The sequence below is a fragment of the Bos grunniens genome, chromosome 3 (assembly GCF_055505025.1).
Source record: "Bos grunniens cultivar Pamir isolate PY7600 chromosome 3, Bosgru_T2T1.0, whole genome shotgun sequence".
Taxonomy (NCBI): Eukaryota; Metazoa; Chordata; class Mammalia; order Artiodactyla; family Bovidae; genus Bos; species Bos grunniens.
Genome location: NC_141167.1, coordinates 33097733 through 33123630, shown reverse-complemented (window position 1 = coordinate 33123630; position 25898 = coordinate 33097733). Strand labels below are relative to the sequence as shown.

Genomic DNA, 25898 nt, shown 5'->3' with positions numbered 1-25898 from the left:
GTAAAGCTATTATTCTGTGCTCTTTTCCTTTGGTGCCTCTTTTTACTTTCGAATTATTTAAATGACTAAATCTTTTCCCACTTTGCAAAGCAGAATGACAGTCCCCAGTATATTTTGCTGCCGGAGCACAAAATAAATGGGGATGCAGATCCGTGTCATTATGATAAAACACCATCTTTTCATCTTTATCTGAGAATTTCAGACTCCTAAGGAAAGATGACCGCCTCTCATTATGGAAAATGAATTTGCCAGCAAAGAAAGATATCTCTTAACTTGTTCTGGGGGCTTCCTGTTTCCAAAAGCATCAAGGAAAATTAGCCCTGTTTACTATTCTTGGTTTATTAAAAATGGTTTCCCTTTTCTCACCCACTCCCCACATGTCTAAAAATGATCGTGGGATAACAGAAGAGAATGTAGACAGGAACCAGCAAGGAAAATGAAAAGAGTATGTAACGTTTGATTAACCAAGATATCTTCTGTAAAGGAATAGAATCTGCTTTTTGAAATGAGTAGCAAAAGGTCTGGATATTTCTAACCCCTGTCTGGATACACTTTCTTACACTTCAGAAATAATTAACACTCTCAAAGCGAAGGAGATGCTTTCAACTATGCCTTGAAATAAAATGTTCTTTTTGTACAAACCGCGGCTGGGGATATGTTGCTGTCACCTTCAAGCCCTGCATTGTGACTGATGACCTGAGAGGGTGTCCAAATCTCAGATTTTGTCTCCATCCATCAGTCACGAGTCAAATATGTATCTAGCACTATGATAGGCTCATGGGGATAAAAGACTAGAAGAGTAAAGAGAAAGAAAGTAGATTTTCTTTTATCTTTACCAAATTTCAGGCACCGAATTGTTGTCTCTCTCAGTTCGTTAAATTAACAGAAAATGAACTTCATAAGTTGTAGGACCAGGGAGGCTAGTTGATTAGTTAAGACAAATAGACTTTTTCATTCTTCTTTGTCCTTTGGCACTCAGCTCTTCTATAAAGCTTTTCTGATTACCCTGTTATGCTCCCAAACCCCCCCCCACCCCGCCTTGTAAAACAATATAATGCAGTGATGAGGGTTGGTTTAACAGTGAGGTACAGATTCAAGTTTAATCTCCATCACATACTAGCTGGGTGACTCTGTGCAACTACTGTGAGTTTCCATGGCTTTGTAAAGTGAAGAGCAGTAGATCCACCACCCAGGGGTTTATGAAGACTAAGTAGGAAATGGATGTAGAGTGCTTAGCCAAATAGGTAGCATGTAGTAAGAAAGCAATAAAGTCTCGCAATCGTGATTGTTTTCATTTCTGTGAACATTATAGCATATTTTGAACATTTTTACTTAGCCCACAGAGCAAAGAAACATGTTTTACTACCAAGCAACAGGTACGATAAACATCCTCAGGTCTCTGATGCTGAGCCCATTCTGGGGAGCCCTCCGAGGTGGGGCAGGGATATTTAGGGATGTAGGGGTGTCAGAAATGTGCTGAGACTCAGGATCAGGATGGGTTTCAGCCGTGAAGGGAGAAATGTGCATGTCTAGTGCACATTTTTAGAAGGCATTTTTATATTTGACTCAATCCTTTTGATATTTCCATTCCCAAGGGCCTTGCGCATGCCTTGATATGTCCTGATCACTATTATAACACTCATCACACTTCAGCATTTTGCTCTCTTTCTCTAATGATTAGCCTGTGATTGATAGACAGCAGGAATTATGTGTCTATATATATATATATATATATATATTTTTTTTTTTTTTTTTTTACTTATTCATCTAAATGCCAAGTACTGTTACAGGGTTTCAAGAGGTGAGTATTTGTCTGATGGATACATGGATCAAGCCATGAAAAAACAAATTAATAAAAGTCTTTATTAAAACTCGTGGTTGCCAGTGCGGACAAGGAGGATGGGAGGGGCAAGAAAAAGTAGGGGATTAAGAGGTACAGACTACTATGTATAAGTAAGTCACAAGGATACATTGTGTAGCACAGGGAATATATCCAACATTTTATAATAACTTTAAATGGAGTATAATCTATAAAATATTGAATCACTAATGTCTACCTGAAATTAATAAAATATTATAAATCATCTATACTTCAATGAAAAATGAACCCTAAAGAAGCATTTAAGCCCCTGTATGAACACATGGTAATAATTAAGTATTATTATATATACTTTTAACTGATCAGTTTTCAGGTTGGCAGGTGAATAGGGCATTGAGACTTATTGTACTGAGGGCTTGTCCTTAGGGGGAAAGTAATGTTTTCCTGGCCTTGAGAAAAGCCCAGATTGAGATCCTCTGAGAGGCTGTGAGCGAAGAATCTCTCAGATTATTCCAGTTCTATCAGGGATGAGTAGCAGGCCCCTTTGCAGCTCCAATCCTCATTTCTAAATACACACTCAAATCAATAATTTTAAGTGGGCTGCCAAAAAAGCAGTCAGTAGATCAAGTGTTGCCCAAGGAGCCCTTCACCCTTGGCTGCCATGATGTGTGACCCTCTCCCTTGAGTTTGGCAGCCAGAGCAGAAAGCCCGAGGCAGCTCCTCTTGAAAAGCCAGCACAGAAAATTCCTTCCAGTTTAGCAAGGAGACTAGGGGTAGAGAGGGAGGACACTCATGATGTCTAATCCTTCATGGGCAGCTGTTCATAGCTTGGACCAGACATCTAAAGAAATCATAAGAATGTTTCTACCATTATCTGTTTTCATTCCCAAACCATCTCTCTCGTTTTCCACACCTGGACCAGGAATCTGCACATCCCCATCCCCCTGTATCTGTTCCTCCTATGTTTGAATGACAAATCCCAATGCCTTGCCCTCTTGTATCTTTGCTTTCTACTCGATTCATCTGCTCAGATGCCAATTACAAGTATAACAATAATAATAGCTAATATTTAGAAACAGTGAGAGACTTCATTTGAGTGGGGGCTCCAAAATCATTGCAGATGATGACTGCAGCCATAAAATTAAGACACTTGCTCCTTGGAAGGAAAACTATGACTAACCTAGACAGCATATTAAAAAAGCAGAGACATTACTTTGCTGACAAAGTTCCATCTAGTCAAAGCTATGGTTTTTCCAGTAGTCACATATGGATGTGAGAGTGGGACTGTAAAGAAAGCTGAGCACAGAAGAATTGATGAACTGTGATGTTGGAGAAGACTCTTGAGAGTCCCTTGGACTGCAAGGAGATCAAACCAGTCAATCCTAAAGGAAATCAGTCCTGAATAGTCATTGGAAGGACTGATGCTGAAGCTAAAACTCCAATAGTTTGGCCACCTGATGTGAAGAACTCTCTCATTGGAAAAAACCCTGATGCTGAGAGAGATTGAAGGTGGGAGAAGAAGGGAATGACAGAGGATTCGATGGCTGGATGGCATCACCAACCCGATGGACGTGAGTCTGAGTAAGCTCCAGGAGGTGGTGGTGGACAGGGAAGCCTGGCTTGCTGCAGTCCATGGGGTCACAAAGAGTCAGACATGACTAAGTGACTGAACTGAACTGATCATGAAACTGGTACAACTTCAAGAGTTTTAGTTCTGTTTGTTCATTGTATCTTCCCCACAAGCTAAGAAAACAGAGGTACAAGGTAAAACATGTCAACAAAAGAGAGAAATCAAGGCATGAAAGCACTGAGCATGATGAGTTAGTTTATGAGAGGTGGATACAAAGAGACGTAATAGAATTTGTGAGTGAATTTAATCTTGAGCGATAAGGAAGAAAATGGGAATAGGATATGCCAGTGGTCGAGGGCATAGATGTGTACAGCACACCCTGGTTTACTGGTCATGGTAAGCATAGTACATGGTTCATAGCAGGCATTCAATAACCCTAGGCTGAAATGATTCAAATAACATATTTGGGTGAACATTGCAAAACATACAAAACAGAGCAGGAGACCAGAAGTGGGAAGGCTAGCCTGGTAGCACTCGTTTTCAGGAAGAGTGGGTGAATGATGAAGCTTTCTATAAAAGCGAGAGCAAATTTTATGACTGCAACTCACAGATTTCTCATCATAATGAATTCTCCATTAAACGTCCTCCTAATCCACACTGGCTGATAGATGAACCCCTGAAACACAGAGTTCCCTGCAAGATCTATGGGAATAGCCACATATCAGAGGAGATGGATGCAGTTAGTCATCAGGAATTGCAGGAGTCAAAAGGAAGATGGGACCATTTGCCTGGACTCTGTTTGAAAGCCAGATAACAAATGAATCCCCCGGCTTGTGTTGTCAAATGTTTCTATTCATATCAGCCACTGCCTCAGTCACTGATAGCTTCAGTTCAGTTCAGTTGCTCAGTCGTGTCTGACTCTGGAGGCTTTGAAGAAAGAACATAACAGTTTAATGAAGGTGTTAGAGCATGTCTGAGAGAGCACCACACTAGGGGTCCTGGGGTCTTTGAATAACAGACCTAGGTCTGGGATCTTAGATATCATCTAGTCAAATGAAATCTTAAGGTAGAACCTGAATACATATAACAGGTAAAAGCAATAAATGGGATTTTCTGGCAATTTAAGTCTACATCATTTGGCAGACAAGCCCTTTCATTGTTTGTGGATTTCCTAGAGCACACACGTGTATGGAAAACATTGCTTTGAGTCCAATACTCTTGTTTTACCAGGGAAGGGAAACATAGCCACAGAGCAGAGAAATGACTCCCTCAATATAACCCAGGTGGCCAATGGCAAAGTCTGAGTCAAGAAATTTTGACTCTGCTTTTCATGCACCAGTAATGTTCTTTTGTTCAAGAAATATTATCGAGCAGCTACTATGTAAAGGACACTGTTAGCCTGGAGCATACATTGAAAGATCAAGTTTCTGTTCTTAAAAATTTCAGGGACAGTTGCAAAGACAATTCTAATTTAGGGTAAAAAGTGTAAAACTAGAGCTATGTACATATTATGATTTACCCAGATATCACAGGGCTTCCCAGGTGGCTCAGTGGTAAAGAATTCACCTCTGCCAATGTGGGTTGAATTCCTGGGTCAAGAAGATCCCCTGGAGAAGGAAATGGGAACCCAGTTAAGTATTCTTCCCAGGATAACCCCATGGACAGAGGAGCCTGGTGAGCTGCAACCCATGGGGTCAAAAGAGTTGGATACGACTGATAGACTGAGCATGCGTGCACACAGATTATCACAAATTCAGAAGCTTTCAGGTGTCAAGCAGGTAACATGAATGAAACATGCTGAGAATAATGTATGGTGGCAGTTGAGGGAACTGGAACATAAATGTCTATTGAGTGTATTCAAATTTTGTTCTAATTTTGAAACCTCAACTTGATAAAGATAATTTACCCCAAAACTCCCCACAGTTAACATTATACTAAATACCAAGAGTGCCAAAGCTTTCCCACAAAGCAAAGATGTATTTCAGCATCATACTGGAAGTCCTAGTTAATGCAATAAGACAAGAAAAGGGAATGAATGGTATACAGATGGTTAAGGAAGAAATAAACCTGACTTTTTTGTAGATGACATGATTCTCTGTGTAGAAAATCTTAAAGAATCAATTAAAAAAAAATCTCTTGGAGCTAATAAGCAAAGTTGTGTTTGACATTCTGTGACCCCACAGACTGTAGCCCACCAGGCTTCTCTGTCCTGGGATTCTCCAGGCAAGAATGTTGGATTGCTATTCCTTTCTCCAGGGAACCTTCCTGACCCAGGGATTGCATCTGGGTCTGCCACACTGGAGACAGATTCTTTACCAGCTGTACCACCATGGAAGACCTTAAACTCTTCACAGATATTAACTCAAAATGGATCACAGATCTAAATGAAAAACCATAAAACTCCTAGAAGATAACATAAAAAATCTAGATGAACTTGGATTTGGCAATGACCTTTTAGATATAATGTCAAAAGTATGATACATGAAAGAGAGAACTGATAAGCTGGACCTCTTTAAAATAAAAAATCGCTGCTCTCTGAAAGATACTGTCAAGAGGATAAAAGGACAGGCTACAGACAAGAAGCAAATATTTGCAAATGACACATCTGATAAAGGATTGTTGTCTAAAATAGACAAAGAACTCTTAAAACTAAACAATAAGAAAGCTACCCAGTTAAATGTGGGCCAAAGATTTTATCAGATACCTCAGCAAAGAAGATATACAGATGGCAAACTGATATGCGAAAAGATATATTCTCCTTATGTATGTTTTCAGGAAAATGCAAATTAAAACAACAATGAGATACCACCACACATCTATTAAATGACCAAAATCCAAAATTCATTTGACTGCACCAAATACTCGTGCAGATACGGAGTGACAAGAAGTCTCATTCATTGCTGGTGGAAATACGAAATGGTACAACCTCTTTGGAATATAGGTGGGTAGTTTCTTATGAAACTAAACATAATCTTACCATATCATCCAGCAATCACGCTCCTTGGAATTTACCCAAAGAAGTTGAAAACTTATGTCCACATAGAAAAACTGCACGTAGATGTTTATATTAATAGCTTTATTCATAATTGCCCAAACTTAGAAGTGACCAAGATGTTCTTCAGTAGACAAATGAATAAGTAAACTGTTGTACATCCAGACAGATTCTAAGAAATATTATTTAGCACTAAAAAGAAATGAGATGCCAAGCTGTGAAAATACATGCATATTACTGAGTGAAGGAAGCCAATATAAAAAAGCTACATATGCTACCTGATTGCATCTATATGACATTCTGGAAAAGGCAAGATATTGTAGTAGTAAGATTACTGGTGGTTGCCAGAGGTTAGTGGGAGGAAAGGATGAATATATGAAACACTGAGGATTTTCAGGGCAGGGAAACTACTCTGTATGATGTTATAATGGTGGATCATTGTTGTTTAGTCACTAAGTCATGTCCAACTCTTTTGCAACCTCATGGACTGTAGCCTGGTCAGGCTCTTCTGGTCATGGGATTTCCTGGGAAAGAATACTGGAGTGGGTTGCCCTTTCCTTGCTCTTTCCAGGGGATCTTCCTGAACCAAGAATCAAACCCACATCTCCTTCATTGGCAGGTGGATTCTTTACCATTGAGCCACCAGGGAAGCCCATAATGGTGGATGCATATTATTGTGTATTTGTCCAAACTCAGAATGTACAACACCAAGAGCAAACCTTAATATAAACTAAAGACTTTGGGAGACAATGATGGGTCTATGTAGGTTCATCATTGTAACAAGTGTATGAGGATTGATTAATAATAGGGGAGGCTGTTCATTTACTGGGGGCAGGAGGTATATGGGAAATCTTTGTACCTTCTACTCAGTTTTGTTGTGAACCTGATTCTTCTAAAAACTAAAGCTTTTTTTTTTTTTTTTTTAATTGAAAACTGTGCAATCAAAACAAAACCCATTTGGAATTGCTGGGCCACTAGCTTTCCCTGGTTGCCTCCCTTTACCTTTTAGAAAGCTCTTTCATGTAGTATAGCCATAATTTACAAAAAGAAATGAATTTAACATAGCAACCTAGTCCACACATGCACACCTGTAAATGAAACAAAAACTTCACAACATTGTCCTCACTCTTACAATGTGTGGACTATTTTCTATTCCATTCTATTCTCTTTCACTCTATTCTATTTTGTTTAAAAATAGTTATAATCCACTAAACTAATTTCCAAACTCACTACTGACCATTAAATCACAGTTTGAAAACCAGTGCAATAGCACTGGAGTCTTAAACAACCCTGGGAGGCAGGTAGTTATGGTTTTTCCCATTTTGCTCATGAGAAAATGGACTCTCGGAAATTGTGATTTGCCCACCCTTGTACAATGAGTGAGTGGTGGATACAGACTGGAACCAGAATCTTCTGGTGCCCCAACTGTGTGGTTCTTTAAAGAAGCCATGTTGCCTTCCAGAGCATGCTAATTAAGACTGAGTTCCAACTCTGACTTGAATCTTTATTTTTGTATTGCTCCTGGTAACAGGGTGTTCTTTATTTCCCTGTATGTATCACTTGTTCCCATTAATTTGCTAGATTTGCCTCCTCTTGGACTATCAACACGGAATAAACTTTCAAGATAGGAATGGATTTAAATATGGACTTGACAGCTCATACATGCTCTTCACTGCATCCTGTGTGCAGTTTGAGAACATCCAACAAGCCACTTTCCTGATGTTTTCATACCATTTCCTGGTCTCAAGCATCTGGCAAACAAGTGTATATTTTTCTAGAAATTTCAGACATCTGCTGTCATGGTGCTGGCCAAGGGAGCCTTCTCAAGCCCCATATGTAAGCCCTGCTGCTGCCGTTTTCCTGCAAGTTTAATAAGGCCAGGGCCATAATTGTAAATATTTAAAAACTTGACGTGTGGCCAGATGGATTCATTATAGACCATATCTGTGCTTAGACTCATTTTCCAGTTCGGTGCTGGAAATGTCACATAGGAAGACACACATGGTTCAGGATCAGACCCGCATCTAAATGCCAAAGGTAGAACGTTCATTTGTGTCCTCGCCTCCGATTTTCCTAACCGTTCTTCTTATTTAGCCTTGCCCAGACTGAGACGGGAGCCTGATGAAAAAATAATAGATATAAATTGTGCTTCAGTCATTGGCTGTTTATCTTAAGAAGAGAAACTTGTTTCCAGGCTACCTGATAATTGGACATCCAAAAAGTTCACTAAGAAGGGAAGAGGGTGGGACACTACTGAGTGGAGAGAGAGCAGACTGTTTATTTTCTTTTATTAGAAGAGGCTGCTGGTCCTTTCAGTTTCCCCAAGTTGTGGGTTTCTTTGTTTATTGGGTATGACAACTGCTACCTCAATAGTATATGAATTATCTATGAATTCTTAAGGCTTTGAAACAATAAATTCTCATACTTGACTCTTTAAAGAGAGGGGAGGGATGGCAGGGTTTCCAGGGGAAGAGATCAGACCCATGGGAAGAAACTGGAGTCCCCTTCAATCAGTTATTCATCCACTGGTTGATTCAATAAACATTTATTGAACAATTTTCATCTAGCCTGTTCTTACTTCAGCCCAAGCAGCACTCTACTAAAAAATTTCCTGTGAATGAAGTGTGATTTAGATGCCCTGGCTCTGTGTTCCCAAGGGATGGACCAATGAAAGCACTTGTCATGTTGTAGGATAATTGCTAGATTTACACAACTGCCTGGCCCTCTGCTGTGGGCTCCTTGGAGGAGCACACTATGTCTTCATTTGCCTCTCTGTCCCAACACGGTGTGCAGCGCTTAACTCAGGGAAAGTTCTTGATATTTGAGATATTTGAGAATATGAGGATGAATGACTCCTTTCTCTGGAAGAATAAGAAACACATCCTCATTAGCATCTAGCCTTTCAATCCAAAAACTATCCAAGTGGTCTGTAATGTCTGTAAGAATTTGTCCTCATTTCCCATTCATTTAGTTATTAAGAATGAAGAAAGGCTTCCCTACCATTATCTCATTTGAACATAATTCTTTTCTCTTCTATGTCAATGCTTTCTCAAGTGTTTTCCTACTAGGTCTATATGTTATAGGTGCATATAAACACTTGGATGTGTAGAATATACAATGATGTATATGATATTACGTGGATATATGTATATCTAGGTGAGTGTATGTATAAACACATACAAGATACAACTATAATATGGTAGGTGGTATGGTCCTTTAAAAGAGTAACCTGAAGAATGAGTCTTAGGGTGTGGCCATAGTACAGACAGCGTCACCCGGCAGAAGTTAGAACAAGCCACCTAGATTAACTCAGTATGTGACCGTGAACAGGAATCCATGTCCCCTCTGAACCTCTGTCTCTTCATCTATTTCTTCATTGCAAGAGTTTCTCTACCTCCCTCTGATGAGTTGATGTGAGTCTCAGTGGATGGAAAAACCCTTTGCTGGTTAAATCAATATAAATGATCAAAAAATGCCAAATGAGTCATGTATATGACAAGATTGAGTTTGATAATGCCATTTACTGTTTGGGATCATGAATGAGAAAAAATGCACTCTCAAAAGTTCCTGGCATCAGGCAGAGGTTCTGAAGCATTGCTCGGTGCGTTTTTCTTTGAGTGCTGAACAGATTCCCATTTGCTGGGCAGCTGCAGAACCTTCCTGTAAAATTCTTTGGTATCTACTAATATTCCTTTTCTTTCCCTCCCCCACCTCTAACTTCCCCCTCTTTCATCGCCTTCTGTGTCCAACTTTGTCAGTGGTCACACTCATATGGCTTGGGTTACCTAGAGCATCTAGTTTTCCACCCATCCACTGATTTAATAATTCCTTTTAGCACATACCCCCTGGGTCCAGTACATAGTAGGTACATTTCCTAATTCTTCCATTTGGGAAATTTCTATTCATTACTCAAGGTTGCTCCAGCATCATCTCTCCCATGTGGTCCCACTGCCTTCTCTGGAGAGTTCAGCAATAGGCCCTCTTAAGGAGGTCCCAGTCCTTTTTACCAAAGCTTTGAAATCTTAGAAGCAATGTATTAGGGAAATCCCTGAGTAGAATTCAGTGGTGGGCCTTGCTACTACCTTTTCTCCTCCTCCATGGGACTCTAAAAGGCCCAAGAATCAGAAAGGAAGCCTTCAGCAGAGAGCACTTTTGGCAGGTGGCAGCTGGGTTGAAAACCCATCAAGAAAGGTTCTATGGTCTCCCAGCAAATCCCCTTAGGCTGGTGCATTGAGGTCCTCAGTACAGATGTCCTCCAGCAGGAAATTTAGAAAGCCCCAATAAATGCTGCCTGATTATTTGGTTCTCCCAGGTCAGGGTGCATCTGAGCCCTGGGTGCTACTAGCATAGGTTCTGCTTGTATCTGACACCTAAGAATAAGAAATCAGGCTAAGTAGCTCTCTCTCCTTCCTTCCACCAAGAGTGAAAGCAAACAACTGTGATGAGTAAGATTCCCTCCCTCCTTTCCCCTTCTTTTCTTCCTTGGCCCTTCTTTCCTTCCTTCCCTCCCTCGTCTCTCCTTCTCTCCCTCCTTCCTTTCTTCATATTTCAACTCGTTGCTATGGTGTCATGTAGGGAGGACCCATCTGCAGCTCCGAGTGTTTTGTATCAGAAGGCAATTGTCAGTCCTCAGTTAATTATGCATGTTTTCATTAGGAGCAGTAATGAGAAACAGTTGAAATGACAGGTCCCTAAGATTGCTGGGAACCCTAAAATATTCATTTATTTTTGGATTAGCAAACTTTTTAAGGTAGAAGGAGCACTAACTTTGAAGACAGATCTCAGTTTGAATCCTAGCAGTCACTCACCAGTTGTGTTGTGATGTGACATTCCTTTACCTTTTTGAGCATTAGTTTTCCCATCTGCAAAATGGAAATAGTGATATCTGCTGCTGCTAAGTCGCTTCAGTCGTGTCTGACTCTGTGCGAACCCATAGACAGCAGCCCACCAGGCTCCTCTGTCCATGGGATTCTCCAGGCAAGAACACTGGAGTAGTTCATGCATCCTACTCCAATGCATGAAAGTGAAAAGTCAAAGTGAAGTCGCTCAGTCGTGTCCGACTCCTAGCGACCCCATGGACTGCAGCCCACCAGGCTCCTCTGTCCATGGGATATTCCAGGCAAGAGTACTGGAGTGGGGTGCCATTGCCTTCTCCAGTGATATCTACCTCCTAGGAATACCTTAAAATTATAGATAATGAAAATAAAGCATTTAACACAGTGCCTGATACAGTATTTGGCTCAGAGTATCCATTTCATAAGTAAATAGTATCTTTTAGTGATAGGGAAGCTGAAATGGGAAAAGTCCTCTTCTGGTCAGATTTATCTCAATTTATAGCCAGTCATCTTGTTGGTTTTAAATGATGTTTTTCTGCTCTTGGGTAGAGAAATCTTTGAGTATGTGGAGATGGAATTGCTAATCTGCAAATGGACAGGTTATTATTTTTCAACTTGAGGGCATTATGTTGCATTTACTAAATTCCCCTCTGTTCAGAGATTCATATTTTCAGTTTTTGTTGTTTTACTGGATGCTTGTAGTTGATAAAATGCCTTTTAGTCTGTGTAGTGGCTTTGATCCTGGGGAACACTAACCCTGTATATTAAGACATTTGTTGGGTAACAGAGAATGTACACCTTATCCTAAAGCTCACGCAAACATTTGAGTAGCTGCCTGGTTCACAAGCAGCTGAATTCGGGAAAGAATAAATGACAAGAAACCTGCTCATGTTACATGATTTGGCATAAATGATTCTATGACTTCTTTGTCCCTAAATAATTGGAGTTGAGTCAAAAGAGATAATGCATGTGAAAGCATTTGGAAAACTGAAAGTTTTCATTGTAATGGATCATTATTATTCTAATTGCTACTAATATGAAGAACCTAATATAGCATGAACCAATTATCAAGATAAGAGTATTTCTAAAGTTGTGAACATCGGGTACCCATTTGGTATTTGGTTTTATACTGTTTGCTTTGTTCTCTAATTGTTTCATGCATTTAAATCTTCCCCCTCTACCCCAGTTATAAGCATCTATATAAGCATTTAGTCAATTCTGTACAATTCATTATTTCAAAATCATCTACTGAATGCTTACCATGTGCCAGGCACAGAGCTGAGAAATGTAGCCAAATCAGTGAATAAGATGCTTTTCCTACCCTCAGTGAGCTTTCTTCTTGATAGAGAAGACAATAAAAGGGTGATTAGAAGACAGCGTGCTGAGTACCCTGACATAGGGATTTCAGGAAAAAATGAGAGGAACTACAAATGGTAAAGTAGCATATGGAAAGGCTCTGGTGTGTGTGTGTGTGTGTGTGTGTGTGTGTGTGTGAGACAGAGAGAGCAAGCGTACATAATATACTTGTGGAGATGCTATAATTTGCTCCTGTGTACTATGCTTAGTCGCTCAGTCATGTCCGACTCTTTGTGTCCCTATGGACTACAGCCCACCAGGCTCCTCTGTCCATCGGGGATTCTCCTGGCAAGAATCCTGGAGTGGGTTGCCATGCTCTCTTCCAGGGGATCTTCCCAACCCAGGGGTTGAACCCAGGGTTGGAATCCCTCTTTGCTGGCAGATTCTTTACTGCCTGAGCCACCAGAGAAGCCCAAGAATACTGGAGTGTGTAGCCTATCTCTTCTCCAGGGGATCTTCCCAACCCATGAATCAAACCCATGTGTCCTGCATTGCAGGCAAATTCTTTACCAGCTGAGCTACCAGAGAAGCAGACATAAGAAGTGGAGGCAGGGGCAGTGTTTGGGGTGGAGCTAAAGAAATTCAATCATCTGTCTCACACAAAAAGACACCCCAAGACTATGTGCTAGAAACAAAAACGCCATTGAATTGCCCATGATTCTTCAATTAGGTCATGCTCTAGGGAAAAGTTCGTCTCTACTTCAACTGGTATTGGTCACTGTTTAGTTTGCATGTTCTAGGACTTTATATAAATGAATCATATAGTATGTATTTTTTCTTGGTCTGGCTTTTTTAATTCCATATAATTATTTTGGGATTCATCCAAGGCATTGAAGGTAATATAGCAATAGTTCATTTTTATTGCTGAATAGTGTTCCACTGTATAGGTACATACAGTTGTCCATTCACATGTAGATGAATATATGGGTTGTTTGCAATTTTTGGATATTACTAATAAAGCTGCTACAAACAGTTATGTAAAAAGGCATATAAAATCACTTCTATCACATTCTATTAGTTAAACAGGTTGGGGGCCCACCCAGGTTCAAGGTAAAGGGCAGTAAATGTAGGAGGAGAGGGACACAGTGCAGGGACAGGAGGAATGGTTAGTCGCTCTGGCTGCAGACAGCCTATAGAGCAAGTATACCAGCTGTGCAGAGCTTGGCTTCATCCGGAAGCCTGTGGTGCAACCACTGAAGATTTTGACTAGGGAAAAAAGGTGGTATGCACTGGATTGACCAAAACGTTTGTTCAGGCTTTCCTATATGATGTTATGGCTGGGTTAGGTTCCCACGTGCCGTGAGCTATTTTCCAAAGGAATGCCCATGCCTCTGCAGATGGCTGTAGCAGCCTCATAATCCTTGCTCATCCACGGTCCAGAAGTGGTTCAGAGAAAGTCCGCAGCAGCGTGCAGAGGGTTAATCCTGCACCACTGGGGATGTGCAAACCAGGAGCCCGTCTAAATCTCAATACTGCTCGCTGCCTTAGGGATCATCAGGTACTAAAGCCCAAGATAAAAAGGCCTGACAAAGATTATTGACGGTTTACCTTTTAATGAGCAGCTGGGATTGATTCTGTTCCCCTCTGGGATGGCTTTCTCTGTCCTTCCTCCACCTGAGAGGCTATGGGGAACATCAACAACAACAAAATACTAATCTCCAATTTGAATAATTGCAAGGCTTTGCTTTCTAGCAAATAAAGTTTCTAGAAAGTGAATGAGAAATGGCTCACCACTTTTCAAAATAGATATATGTAGAATTGTTATGATTATTCTGATTATTATTAAACACTCCTGGTACATTGGATTATTTTCAAAGAGGCTGGTTGCCTCTAATTGGATATTCCTTGTAATTTCCCTCTGGGGGTAGGTCAGCAGCGTTAACTCTTAATCATCTGAGGCAATTAGATGCTCATGGTTCTAACCTAGGTACCAAAGGCTGCTGAATTGTTAATATAGTTATAATGGTAGATCTCAGTGTCAGGGAGATGTTCAAGACCAAGAAGCTGGCAGCGAGTTGTGTGAGTTTCTACATATATATTTTGAGAAAGAGAAATCATACCTCTGCAAATGGCAATGGACAACAGTCTTAGAGATACTGACTTGCAGGCACCTCCCAGTGTGCTGCTTTCTGGATCTTATCTCTCCCTTTGCATGAGGCCAGAGCTCCATTTGAGCCTCGTTTACTCTGTTGAGCTTAGAATGAGGTCTTCAGTCACCTTTGGGGTGGAAATGATTCCAGGAAGTATTCTAGACTCGGAAGAACAAAAGAAGAAAAGCAGAAATTTTGATTTCTTCTGGACAATTGGAATAGGTTGTGACCCTAAGAAGAGCAACAATTAAATCTCTACTGGCTTTACTAAAGTTCCAATACTTTGGCCACCTGATGCGAAGAGCCGACTCATTGGAAAAGACCTTGATGGTGGGAAAGATTGAGGGCGGGAGGATAAGGAGACGACAGAGGATGAGATGGTTGGATGGCATCACCTACTCAATGGACATGGGTTTGAGCAAACTCTGGGATATACTGAAGGACAGGGAAGCCTGGCATGATGCAGTTCATGGGGTCCCAGAGAACTGGATATGACTTAACAACTAAACAAGAAAGATTGGCTTTACAATCTTGAATCTCCCACCATCACTGATATTCATCTGTGCACCAAATTCCTGATCCCTGGTGGAAATGAGATATTTGTAATACATGTTTCTTGGTAATTATCTTCTACAATCTCAAACTAACTAGGATAGTAGTTTCAGACTTCTTATTGGGACATAAGAAATACGTTTTATATTTTGACTCAGTGAATATATACATAAGCAAATCAAGGTTTCATAGAACAAAAATTACCTTTTTTTTTTAAAGCATACAGTGCATTCCGATAGAATCGGTCCTGTACTATTTTTTAGAAGCCTTGGCCAGGACAACTTGATTTCATAGCATGCTAATGAATTGTAATGCAGAGTTTTAAAAGAAAATGAGCTAGTGGAAGAAGCAAAGAGGCCTTTGGGTCTTAAGGGTCAATAAAGATGTGGGTAGAGTACCCTGCCTCAAGAAATAGAGCCAAACCAAGTAGAGACCCATATACCCTTTTTTTTTTTTCTGTAGCCTTTTCCAAGTCAGGGACCAAGTCTAATGCACTAAATCTGTCACTGAAGGGGTTACAGAATTTCACTGTGGGCTCTTAATTTTGCCCAGACTCTGTCACCATGATCTTGATCTTCCCAGATCATTAACAACATTTTAGCTCCTAGATCTGGTATCAGAGAGTGCTGGTTATTTGTTGCTTGCCCCTCTAGATCTGTAGTCTGCCCTTTTCTGCTGCTCTGTATCAGGAAGATTGCATTCAACGAACAGTGGCTCCTCTGGCTTCTGTCTGGTTTCCCTACTGATAGCCAGAGCAGGGCAAAGGAAAGTAAGAGAAAGATGTCAGAACCTTTATTTCCCCAGCTCTCTGCTTATTTAACTTACATGCAGAGTACATCATGAGAAACACTGAGCTGGAAGAAGCACAAGCTGGAATCAAGATTGCTGGGAGAAATATCAATAACCTGAAATATGCAGATGACACCACCCTTATGGCAGAAAGTGAAGAAAAACTAAAGAGCCTCTTGATGAAAGTGAAAGAGGAGAGTGGAAAAGTTGGCTTAAAGCTCAACATTCAGAAAACTAAGATCACGGCATCCGATCCCATCACTTCATGGCAAATAGATGATGAAACAGTGGAAACAGTGGCTGACTTTATTTTTTGGGCTCCAAAATCACTGCAGATGGTGATTGCAGCCATGAAATTAAAAGACGCTTACTCCTTGGAAGGAAAGTTATGACCAACCTAGAGAGCATATTGAAAAGCAGAGACATTACTTTGTCAACAAAGGTCCATCTAGTTAAGGCTATGGTTTTTCCGGTAGTCATGTATGGATGTGAGAGTTAGACTATAGAGAAAGCTGAGCACTGAAGAATTGATGCTTTTGAACTGTGGTGTTGGAGAAGACTCTTGATAGTCCCTTGGACTGCAAGGAGATCCAACCAATCCATCCTAAAGGAGATCAGTCCTGGATGTTCATTGGAAGGACTGATCTTGAAGCTATAACTCCTATACTTTGGCCACCTGATGTGAAGAGCTGACTCATTTGAAAAGACCCTGATGCTGGGAAAGATTGAGGGCAAGAGCAGGAGGGGACGACAGAGGATGAGATGGTTGGATGGCATCACTGATTCAATAACAGTTTGGGTAAACTCTGGGAATTGGTGATGGACAGGGAAGCCTGGTGTGCTGCAGTTCATGGGATTGCAGAGTCGGACACGACTGAGCAACAGAACTGAAATGCTTCTTAGGCAACAGGTTGAAATGTGACATGTTCATTACCCTTAGTCCCCAGCTCAGTCGTAGAGTTACTACAGCCATTGCTGCAATCCCTTCTCTAGGTTTGACCACCTGCCACCTTACTTCTGTCCTTGAGGTTTATGGGTGCAATTCATTACAATTTATAAGAAATAGTGTAGCACCCTTGTAAATTGTACCTTCTCTACACTCTTCTCCGCCATCCATCAATGCCATCAATTTCATGTTGGATCTGGTGGTGGGCAACTTAGACATTCCTTTAAGGAACGATGTCCTTCCTGGCTGTGTGGAGTGAGGTGGGTAGGCAGCCTCCAGCTGTGAGCTCCTGCCTCAGTGAACCCTGTCCATCCCAGCAGGAGATCTCAAGTGAATATTGTCTGCCAAGTTAGTCCTGAATCAGGCCCAATAACCCAGCCTTTATATGCCTGGTTCTCTTGCTTGCATGACCTGGCCAATCCTGCTCTCTCCCCTTTCTTTTTAGCTCTTGATCTCTGTTTAAAATCTTATGCCTTAACTGTATTCTCTGCATTTTCCTCCAGAAAACCCCATCTGTAATGGGAAATGAACTGACATTCAGGGTTAGAGAGGACCTATTTTAGAAGTAGAGATGTCTATTTATTGGTCTTTAGCATATACAAACTACTGTATCTAAAATAGATAATTAGCAAGGACCCGCCATATAGGACAGGGAACTTTACTTAATGTTCTGTAATAACCTAAATGGGAAAAGAATTTGAAAAAGAATAGACACATTTATTAACTGAATCGCTTTGCGATTCACCTAAATCTACTACAATACACCTAAATACTACTAATACACCTAAAACTACTACAGTATTATGAATCAACTATACTTCAATATAAAATAATTTTTTAAAATAAGAACAGTAATAAAATAAGGTACAGCCTCACTCACCTGCCCTGTCTGTCCTCCTACTGTTAAATGCCAAGCAAAGAAAGATGCACTCCAAGTTGGAGACTTCTCCTCGGGGATGGGTGTATCTTTCAGTAAGTATTCCAATGTTAAGATGTTTACTCTTTTCACACTGTGGCCTGATATCTGATAGAAACCAAATCTCCCCAGCTTGTTCAAGAGTGAGTTCAAGGAATCAACTCAAATCATTATCTGAACCAGAAAGGTCTGCACCACAACAGTTTCTACTTGGGACAAGCAGGAAATGCTCTTTCTCTTGGTATATTCCCCAGACCCCCATTCTGAGGATGAAGGACGCCTCCTGGATTCCTCAGACACAGGTTCACCCAGGTAATGTAGCTGCTTTGTCTTGTCTACTGCAGAAGCTTAGCATAGTTAAAGGGGAAGACGCAGCTGTGAATGATTTTATCCAATTTCCTTACCTTAAAGTGAAAGTGAAGTGGCTCAGTCGTGTCCGACTCTTTGCGAGTCCATGGACTGTAGCCCAACAAGGCTTCTCCATCCATGGGGTTTCCAGGCAAGAATACTGGAGTAGGTTGCCACTTCCTTCTCCAGGGGAGTCTTCCCCACCCAGGGATCGAACCCAGGTCTCCCACATTGCAGGCAGATGCTTTACCCTCTGAGCCACAAATATAAATATACTTTCCATCTTTTTCATGACACCACACTATATTCCACAGGGTTTGTGAATTTCCCCTTTGTGAGAAGGAAAGATGGGCGAGGGGGAGGCTCTGTGTCTCCAACCCCTCTCCCAATCCCTCCCCAATTCGGCAAGTATTTCACCTTCGTTTTCTATACATAGCTATGGCTAACCCAGTCCATCATCTTACAGATAAGAAACCAAATGTCTAGATAAGACAAGGAATTTGTTCAAGGTCTCTCAACAATTCATATCAGAGCAGGAATAAATGCACGTGTCTTTGCTCTCTCCATTCCTTACAGTCCAGTCTGATATTTTCTTATAGATTTACTCATGCAAAAATTGGCAGCATATTCAGACATAAGTGAGTAAAAGGTGAAGAGGAATGCCATGTGTTAGTGATAGAAGGAGTGAGGGGTTGTGTTTTGAAGATACATATGGGATCTTCTGAGCCTATTTAAAATCATATGCTGGAATCAGCACTTTATCTGTAAGGAAATGGTTTATTCTCCTTTGGACTTCTAGCATCAATTTCAGGCCTGGCATAGAAAAGTTTCTCAGTAAATGCTTGTCTGTGGATGGATAAGTGAATAAATAAATGAATTTGTAAAATTCCCTAATACCAGCCGATCCCAAGCTACAGCCGTTACATCCATTGTCCTACTTTAAGTGTACTTCTTCTCTCGGCTGATGCTTGATATTTCAGGGGGCAGCAGGAAAAAAAGTCAAATTATGCTACTAGCAGGTCTCTGGGTCTGATGAGAAGGGGTTGGGTGGGAATGAAAATTAGGCATAGGCTACCATTAAAGCAAGTGATCATGCGATATGATATATTTCTTTCTGAGACTGTAGCTTAAATCCCAATTACCTCCTGGTGACAAATGAACTCGCTGAGTAATTCATTTTGACTGTTGGAGCTTCCACCTTCTGTGTTACCATCACATGGGGAAGGTGTATGACAAATTTCCAGATTTAATTTTAGTGCTTGGGAGCTCAAGTGACACAATTACCAGATCAAGAGTGATGGAAGCATATTAACAAGCAGAGTTCATGTGAAGCTGAGATTTTACTGAGAATGCTCAAACTTGGACCCTTGCAAGCAATGTGGAGTGCCAACTGGTCCCAGGCATCTAGACTTTGGGGTATTTTCTTCTCTAACTTTATCCTGATGCTTGAAATTCAAAAAGCCTCTGAGTACTGTTGATCGTGTCTCTAACATATCTCTTGGATTCTTCCCTTTCTGTTCCTCATCATCTCTCACACTGACTGTTAAAGGCAGTGTACATTATGATTAAATACTCAGATCCTCTGGTCTATTGATAGGAGCTCAGATTATGCCTCTGATTGTCGTCCCTAAATAACCTTGGTCAAGTTACTTAGATGCTGGCATAGGCTTGTCCTGAGTGTTAAACATGTTTATATAAATAAAATACATGTCAGATAGTAAATCCATAATTGATGATAGTTTTACATTAGTATTCAGTCAGTTCAGTTCAGTCACTCAGTCACGTCTGACTCTTTGCAAACCCATGGTTGCAAACTGCAGCACACCAGGCTTCCCTGTCCATCAGCAATTCCCGGAGCTTGCTCAAACTCATGTCCATCAAGTCGGTAATGCCATCCAACTATCTCATCCTTTGTCGTCTGCTTCCCCTCCTGCCTTCAATCTTTCCCAGTATCAGGGTCTTTTCCAATGAGTCAGATCTTTGCATCAGGTGACCTAAGTATTGGAGTTTCTGCTTCATCATCAGTCCTTCCAATGAATATTCAGGACTGATTTCCTTTAGGATTGACTGGTTTGATCTCCTTGCCGTCCAGGGGACTTTCATGAGTCTTATCCAGCACCACAGTTCAAAAGCATCAATTCTTCAATATTAGTATTAGCATCCCCATCTAGCTCCTATCTACTGTTCAATCACTCTCCTGTCCAGGGACCAGCAAACATTATCTGTAAAAGATCAGATACCAAGTGTTTTAGGCTTTTCATGCCTAAGGTCTCTTTTGTAACTACTTGATTCTGCCATTGTAGAAAAAGTAGCCACAGACAATAAGTAAACAAATATGGCTGTGTTCCAATAAAACTTTATGAAATCTGAAATTTTAATTTTATATAATTTTTGCATATCATGGACCACTATTGTTTTCATTTTTTCCCCAACCGCCTAAAAATGTTAAAACTGAATGGATGAAGTGAGTAGAGGGAATCAAAAAGTACAAACTTCCAGTCATAAAATAAACAAGACATGGGGATGCAATGTACAGTGTGGCAACTGTAGTTACTGTTACTGGACTACATATGTGAAGATTGCTAAGAGAGTAAATCTTAGAAGTTCTCATTATATTAAGACAGCAATATTGTATAGCTATGTATTATGACATGTCAGCTAGGTTCTGACCATTTCTCAATATATCCAAATAATGGAGTCATTCTGTTGTATACATGACATAAGAGATAACATGCCTCAATTTTAAAATATTAATTTAAAAGTAATAAAAATGTGAAAATCATTTTTAGCTTTCAGACTAAGCAGCCAGCCAGCTGGATTTGGCCTGTGGGCTGAAGTTTGCTAACCCTGCTGCTGCTGCTGCTGCTGCTAAGTTGCTTCAGTCGTGTCCAACTCTGTGCGACCCAATAAACGGCAGCCCACCAGGCTCCCCCGTCCCTGGGGTTCTCCAGGCAAGAACACTGGAGTGGGTTGCCATTTCCTTCTCCAATGCATGAAAGTAAAAAGTGAAAGTGAAGTCGCTTAGTCAGGTCCTACTCCTAGTGACCCCATGGACTGCAGCCCACCAGGCTCCTCTGTCCATGGGATTTTCCAGGCAAGAGTACTAGTGGGGTGCCATTGCCTTCTCCTTGCTAACCCTGGTCCAGATCTAAAGTCTACTCAAGAGCCAGCTTAATCTTCCTGAAAGATTCCAAAAAGCCTACTTTTCTTCTTCCCAAACCTTCAATGGCTCTATATTGCCTAAAATCAAGATTGTTCAGTTTGACCTTGAAAGCCCTCTGAGGGTATGGGTCATGGCCCTGGTAACCTCCGTGTTACAGCACAAACCTCTCAATTTATCATTCCGAAACTGGGTCTTCCCAGGTTTTTAACTCACATTCCTAAAGAGTTATACTCCTTTTAAAAGTTTGTGAACTTACTTCACATCTGATGAAAAGGCCTGAGGAGAACCAGAAGGCTCTGGGAAGATGGCGTTAGGACAGCAGCCCGCCTTCTGTAGAACAGAGGAGCTGCAGGGTCTGCAGACACTGGGAAAATGACTCGCTCTATGTTCTGAAAACTGCTCTCCCTAACTTGCTTCACGGGGCCAAGGACTTTCCATTCATTCAGTCTCATCTTATCCTTACAAAGACCCAATGAGGAAAATGTTTCTTCACTTTGTAGTCAAGGAAGCTCCTTAACAGAGAGGTTACATAACTGGCCCAAGGTCACACAGCTGGGACATGGTAGATCCAGAACATGAGCTCAGGCCTGAAGGATGGGAAAGCTCATCCTCTTAACCATGATATTACATTTACTATTTTCTTGCCTAACAGCTGGTGACCTTCTGAGAAGAGCTTCTTCCACTGACAAAAATAAACGTTCCATTATGTGCACAAATGTGTATAGGCATATGTAATTCCTTCCCCCGAAGTTAAATTTCCCCTTTCTGTCAAACCCAATGATAACAGGAGGAACATAAAATACCTTATTTAGCATTGCAAAACCATCCTGTTCCCTAATCCACACAGACAATCTTGAAAGTGAGCCCAGGCATGGACGAAATGCTGCTTTGAATGTATCCTAATCCACAGTGAAGGAGCGATCACATTAAAACATTTCCCATCTCCCTGCATTATCGTCATCAGAGGACACGTTTTAGGCAGAAAGGGGAAAGCTGCTAACATGAATTAGTTACCTCATTTTACAGCAGAGAGAGGTGAGACCACATAAATGTAATGTGCCATGACACGAAAGGGCCAGCTTCCTTTAACAAGACTAATTCGAGCTGAATTGGCACACTGGAGCGGGGGAGTGTGAAGTGTTTGCATCGCTCTCTCCTCTGGACCTTGAGACTTCTGAGAAGACTTCTTGGGCAGAGTAAGCCTAGAGGACAAAATGCCCAAGGCTATCTGTCTTTAGCTCCCTGATCCCTGTCGAAGCAAGCAGCCAGATGTGGTTAGAAAGATCCGTACAGATGAGAAATCACCCACCCTATTGGCGCTAGTGGTAAAGAACCCACCTGACAATACAGGAGACATAAGAGAGCCAGTTTGATCTTTGGGTCAGGAAGATCCCTTGAAGGAGGGCATGGTAACCCACTCCAGTATTCTAGCCTGGAGAATTACATGGACAGAGGAGCCAGGCGGGCTATGGTCCATAGGCTTGCTAAGAGTTGGACACGACTGGAACGACTTAGCACAGCACACATCCTTCACTCAGCTTTGCCCTTAACTTGCTGTGTGATTTTGCCCAAGTTCCCTCAGTTCTCTGCTTTATTTTCCTCGGCATTGATATGAATATCACCATCATTGTGTCCTTGGCCTTCCAGACAGAGCAGAAGGCCCTACAGCATGGTTGTTAAGAGCTTGAAGGCAAGCCATATGGGTTTGAATACTGGGTTTATTGTTCATTGCTGAATGCCTTCAGGCCAGTTATTTACCCTCCCCACATCTTGATTTCCTCATCTGAAAAATGGGAATAATAATAATAGTAATTGCAGAGACATCCCTGGCAGTCCAGTGGCTAAGACTCTGTACTCCCAGTGTAGGGAGCTCCAGATTGATCACTGGTCAGGGAGCTAGATCCCACATCCCACTGCTAAGGGTTCACATGCTGAAACTAAAGATCCCACAGAAGATCAAAGATCCCATGAGCCTCAACTAAACCTGGCGGAGCCAAATAAATAAAGAATATTAAAATACTATTACTACTACTAATAATAATTGTTTCATATGGTTTTGCTAGAATTGAATAACTTAATCTACCTTAAGCCTTCACCAGACTTTTTGGTGCATGCTAAGCACATTAAAATGATGGCCATAGTTATCATAGTCTTCTCCAAGCCTCTAATTAGAGAATAATAATTATCATGTTTATGACTCTTTATAGTTTTCTATATGAACCAGTCACATTTAATCTTCATGAAATGTTATCCCACGCTACATTATAGGGATCTTTAGTCCCCATTCAGGTAAGGAAACTAAGAGTCAGAGGAGTTCAGAAACTAATCCCAGGCCACACAAATTGTTATTGTATGTTATTGACTTGATCAAAGCACTCTTTCCCATGTTCTTTTTCTATAGTTTGTAAACTGTAGTCTTTTGATACATGTAAAGAATGATTACTATCACGGAAATAAGAATCAGGTATCTCTAGGTTTCATCATTTTGTGGTGTCTTTAAGTTGCTTTTACATAAAGTTAAAAATGTTTTAAGGCTTCCAACTAAATAAAGGAAAGGATAGGGTTTCCTAAGTGGCTAAGACATACATTTGTTTGCACTGAGATTAGATGAAATGTGTTAGAATGTGAAGAGAAGAGGGAAGATATTATGAAGTTCCTGATTTGCTAAGGAGGATTATACATCAAGACAATAGGCTTGCAGACCAGACTGTTGTCTTCAGTGAGAAGTTCCTACATGTCTTAATTCTCCCCCTTTAACCTACCTAGGGCTGATTCTTGTGGACCCAGTTCTGAGTATCTGATAGGAAAAGCAAAGGAGTAGCTACCATTGGGAAGAGGATTTAACTCAGGAGAATTAAAGGAGAGCCTTTCTCTAACCTGGAGGGCTGTTTGAAAGGAAGAGCAAGAGAAACTCGGTGGGGCAGATGGGTTCTGACATTCTTCTCTCCAACCCAAAGCTGGAACTGCTGTGGACATCCTGGGTAATATTGAAGGTCAAAGCACTTTATTCCAGTTCATTGTTAGGACTCTAGAAAGAGAAAACCTTTGGGGCTGCCCCACATGACTCTGCAGTGGAGTCTAATGTGTTCAGGCAGAGAGATGCAGAAGGGGGAGCCAGAATGCTGAGCTCGACAGATAATGAACCCCATACAGGTTGGGAGGAGAAGAAATGATTGGTGGACAGGATGCGGGGAATGACAGAGACTCGGGAGTCTGCAGCCAGTGGAAACCAAGGACAGAGCAACCAGGTTTTAGTCCAAGCTGAGGGAGAGACCAGGCTATGACTCATACAACTCACAGGGATAGGAGGGCCAGCAGAACCAAGAGGTCAAGAGTCATGGCCCCAGAGACCAAAACAGGCAAGGGATGCTCCACCTAACCATTCTGGCTCCCCTTTGCCCTCTCAAAAGATTCTCAGGCCTACCCAACACCTCTGGACCTTACACTGCGGGAGGACCAAGAAGGGAGAACCGTGACCCCAGTGGAACATTATTACTAGTTTTTTAACCAGAGACACTGGTTAAAAAGAACCAGTGTTCTTTTTAAGACCACCTTAAAAAGAACTTAAATTATTGAGTCTGGATGAATTTAAACAGAATTGGGCATTTACTTTCACTTAGATTGTATTTTCCCTCCCAACCATCATAGAAGAGTTTGAGGGGAAACCCAGATTAGGCTTAGAAAATAATAAAGTACCTTCTGTCTGTACACATGAGTTCTGGAGTAAGTTAAATTGGCCACAAGCGTATGTATGTGTCATGATTTCTGATTTTATATAGCTCTTTTTAGTTTTAAAGCACCTTATGTATCAATGAGGAGCCTGGTGGGCTGCAGTCCATGGGGTCTCTAAGAGTCAGACACGACTGAGTGACTTCACTTTTACTTTTCACTTTCATGTATTGGAGGAGGAAATGGCAACCCACTCCAGTGTTCTTGCCTGGAGAATCCCAGGGACAGCGGGGCCTGGTGGGCTGCCGTCTGTGGGGTCGCACAGAGTCAGACACGACTGAAGCGACTTAGCAGCAGCAGCAGCATGTATCAATGACATTGGATTCTGTGACTTTGACGGGGCATAAGCATTTTCCCCATTATATTCACTAAGACACTGAGGATTAGAGAAGGCAAATTATCTTCCCAGGATTACAGCTGTAAATCATAAGGAAGGATTCGATTTTATTTTCTTAATCTGAAACCAGCATTTCCCTCTCTATATCATTTGTTGAAATACATATATGTGTTATATATATATATAGCCAAGCCTTATGTTTCATGAGTGGTTACATTTTAAAGAATAAAATAAAAATTCATTCAGGCTATGTGTAAGGGGAAAATTCATTCAGAATATTTGTTTAGGACTCTGCAATACCAGAGTTTTTAAAATGAGGAAAACATAGGAGTAATTTATAATAAATATACTTTGGTATTTCATAGCCTTCCATGACCTGTTCTCTACCTGTGTATCTATTTCTATCCTCCTTTGCCTAGAAACCCCTCTCCTTGAAGATGCTCCCCTACATTTAGG

The 25898-nt window shown here is 41.1% G+C and overlaps 1 protein-coding gene and 1 long non-coding RNA gene across 26 annotated transcripts in view; one reads left to right on the top strand and one right to left on the bottom strand.

Moving 5' to 3' along the window:
• Positions 1-25898, top strand: part of DAB1 (DAB adaptor protein 1) — a 1332660-nt gene that overhangs the window by 462421 nt on the left and 844341 nt on the right. The gene's annotated exons all lie outside the window — the stretch shown is intronic.
• LOC147375436 (uncharacterized) lies at positions 7295-18192 on the bottom strand. The gene is made up of 4 exons (XR_015161548.1): positions 17830-18192; positions 14633-14820; positions 14121-14194; positions 7295-8499 (listed from the first exon to the last, which is right to left on the bottom strand). It is a non-coding gene; the product is annotated as an uncharacterized LOC147375436 (long non-coding RNA).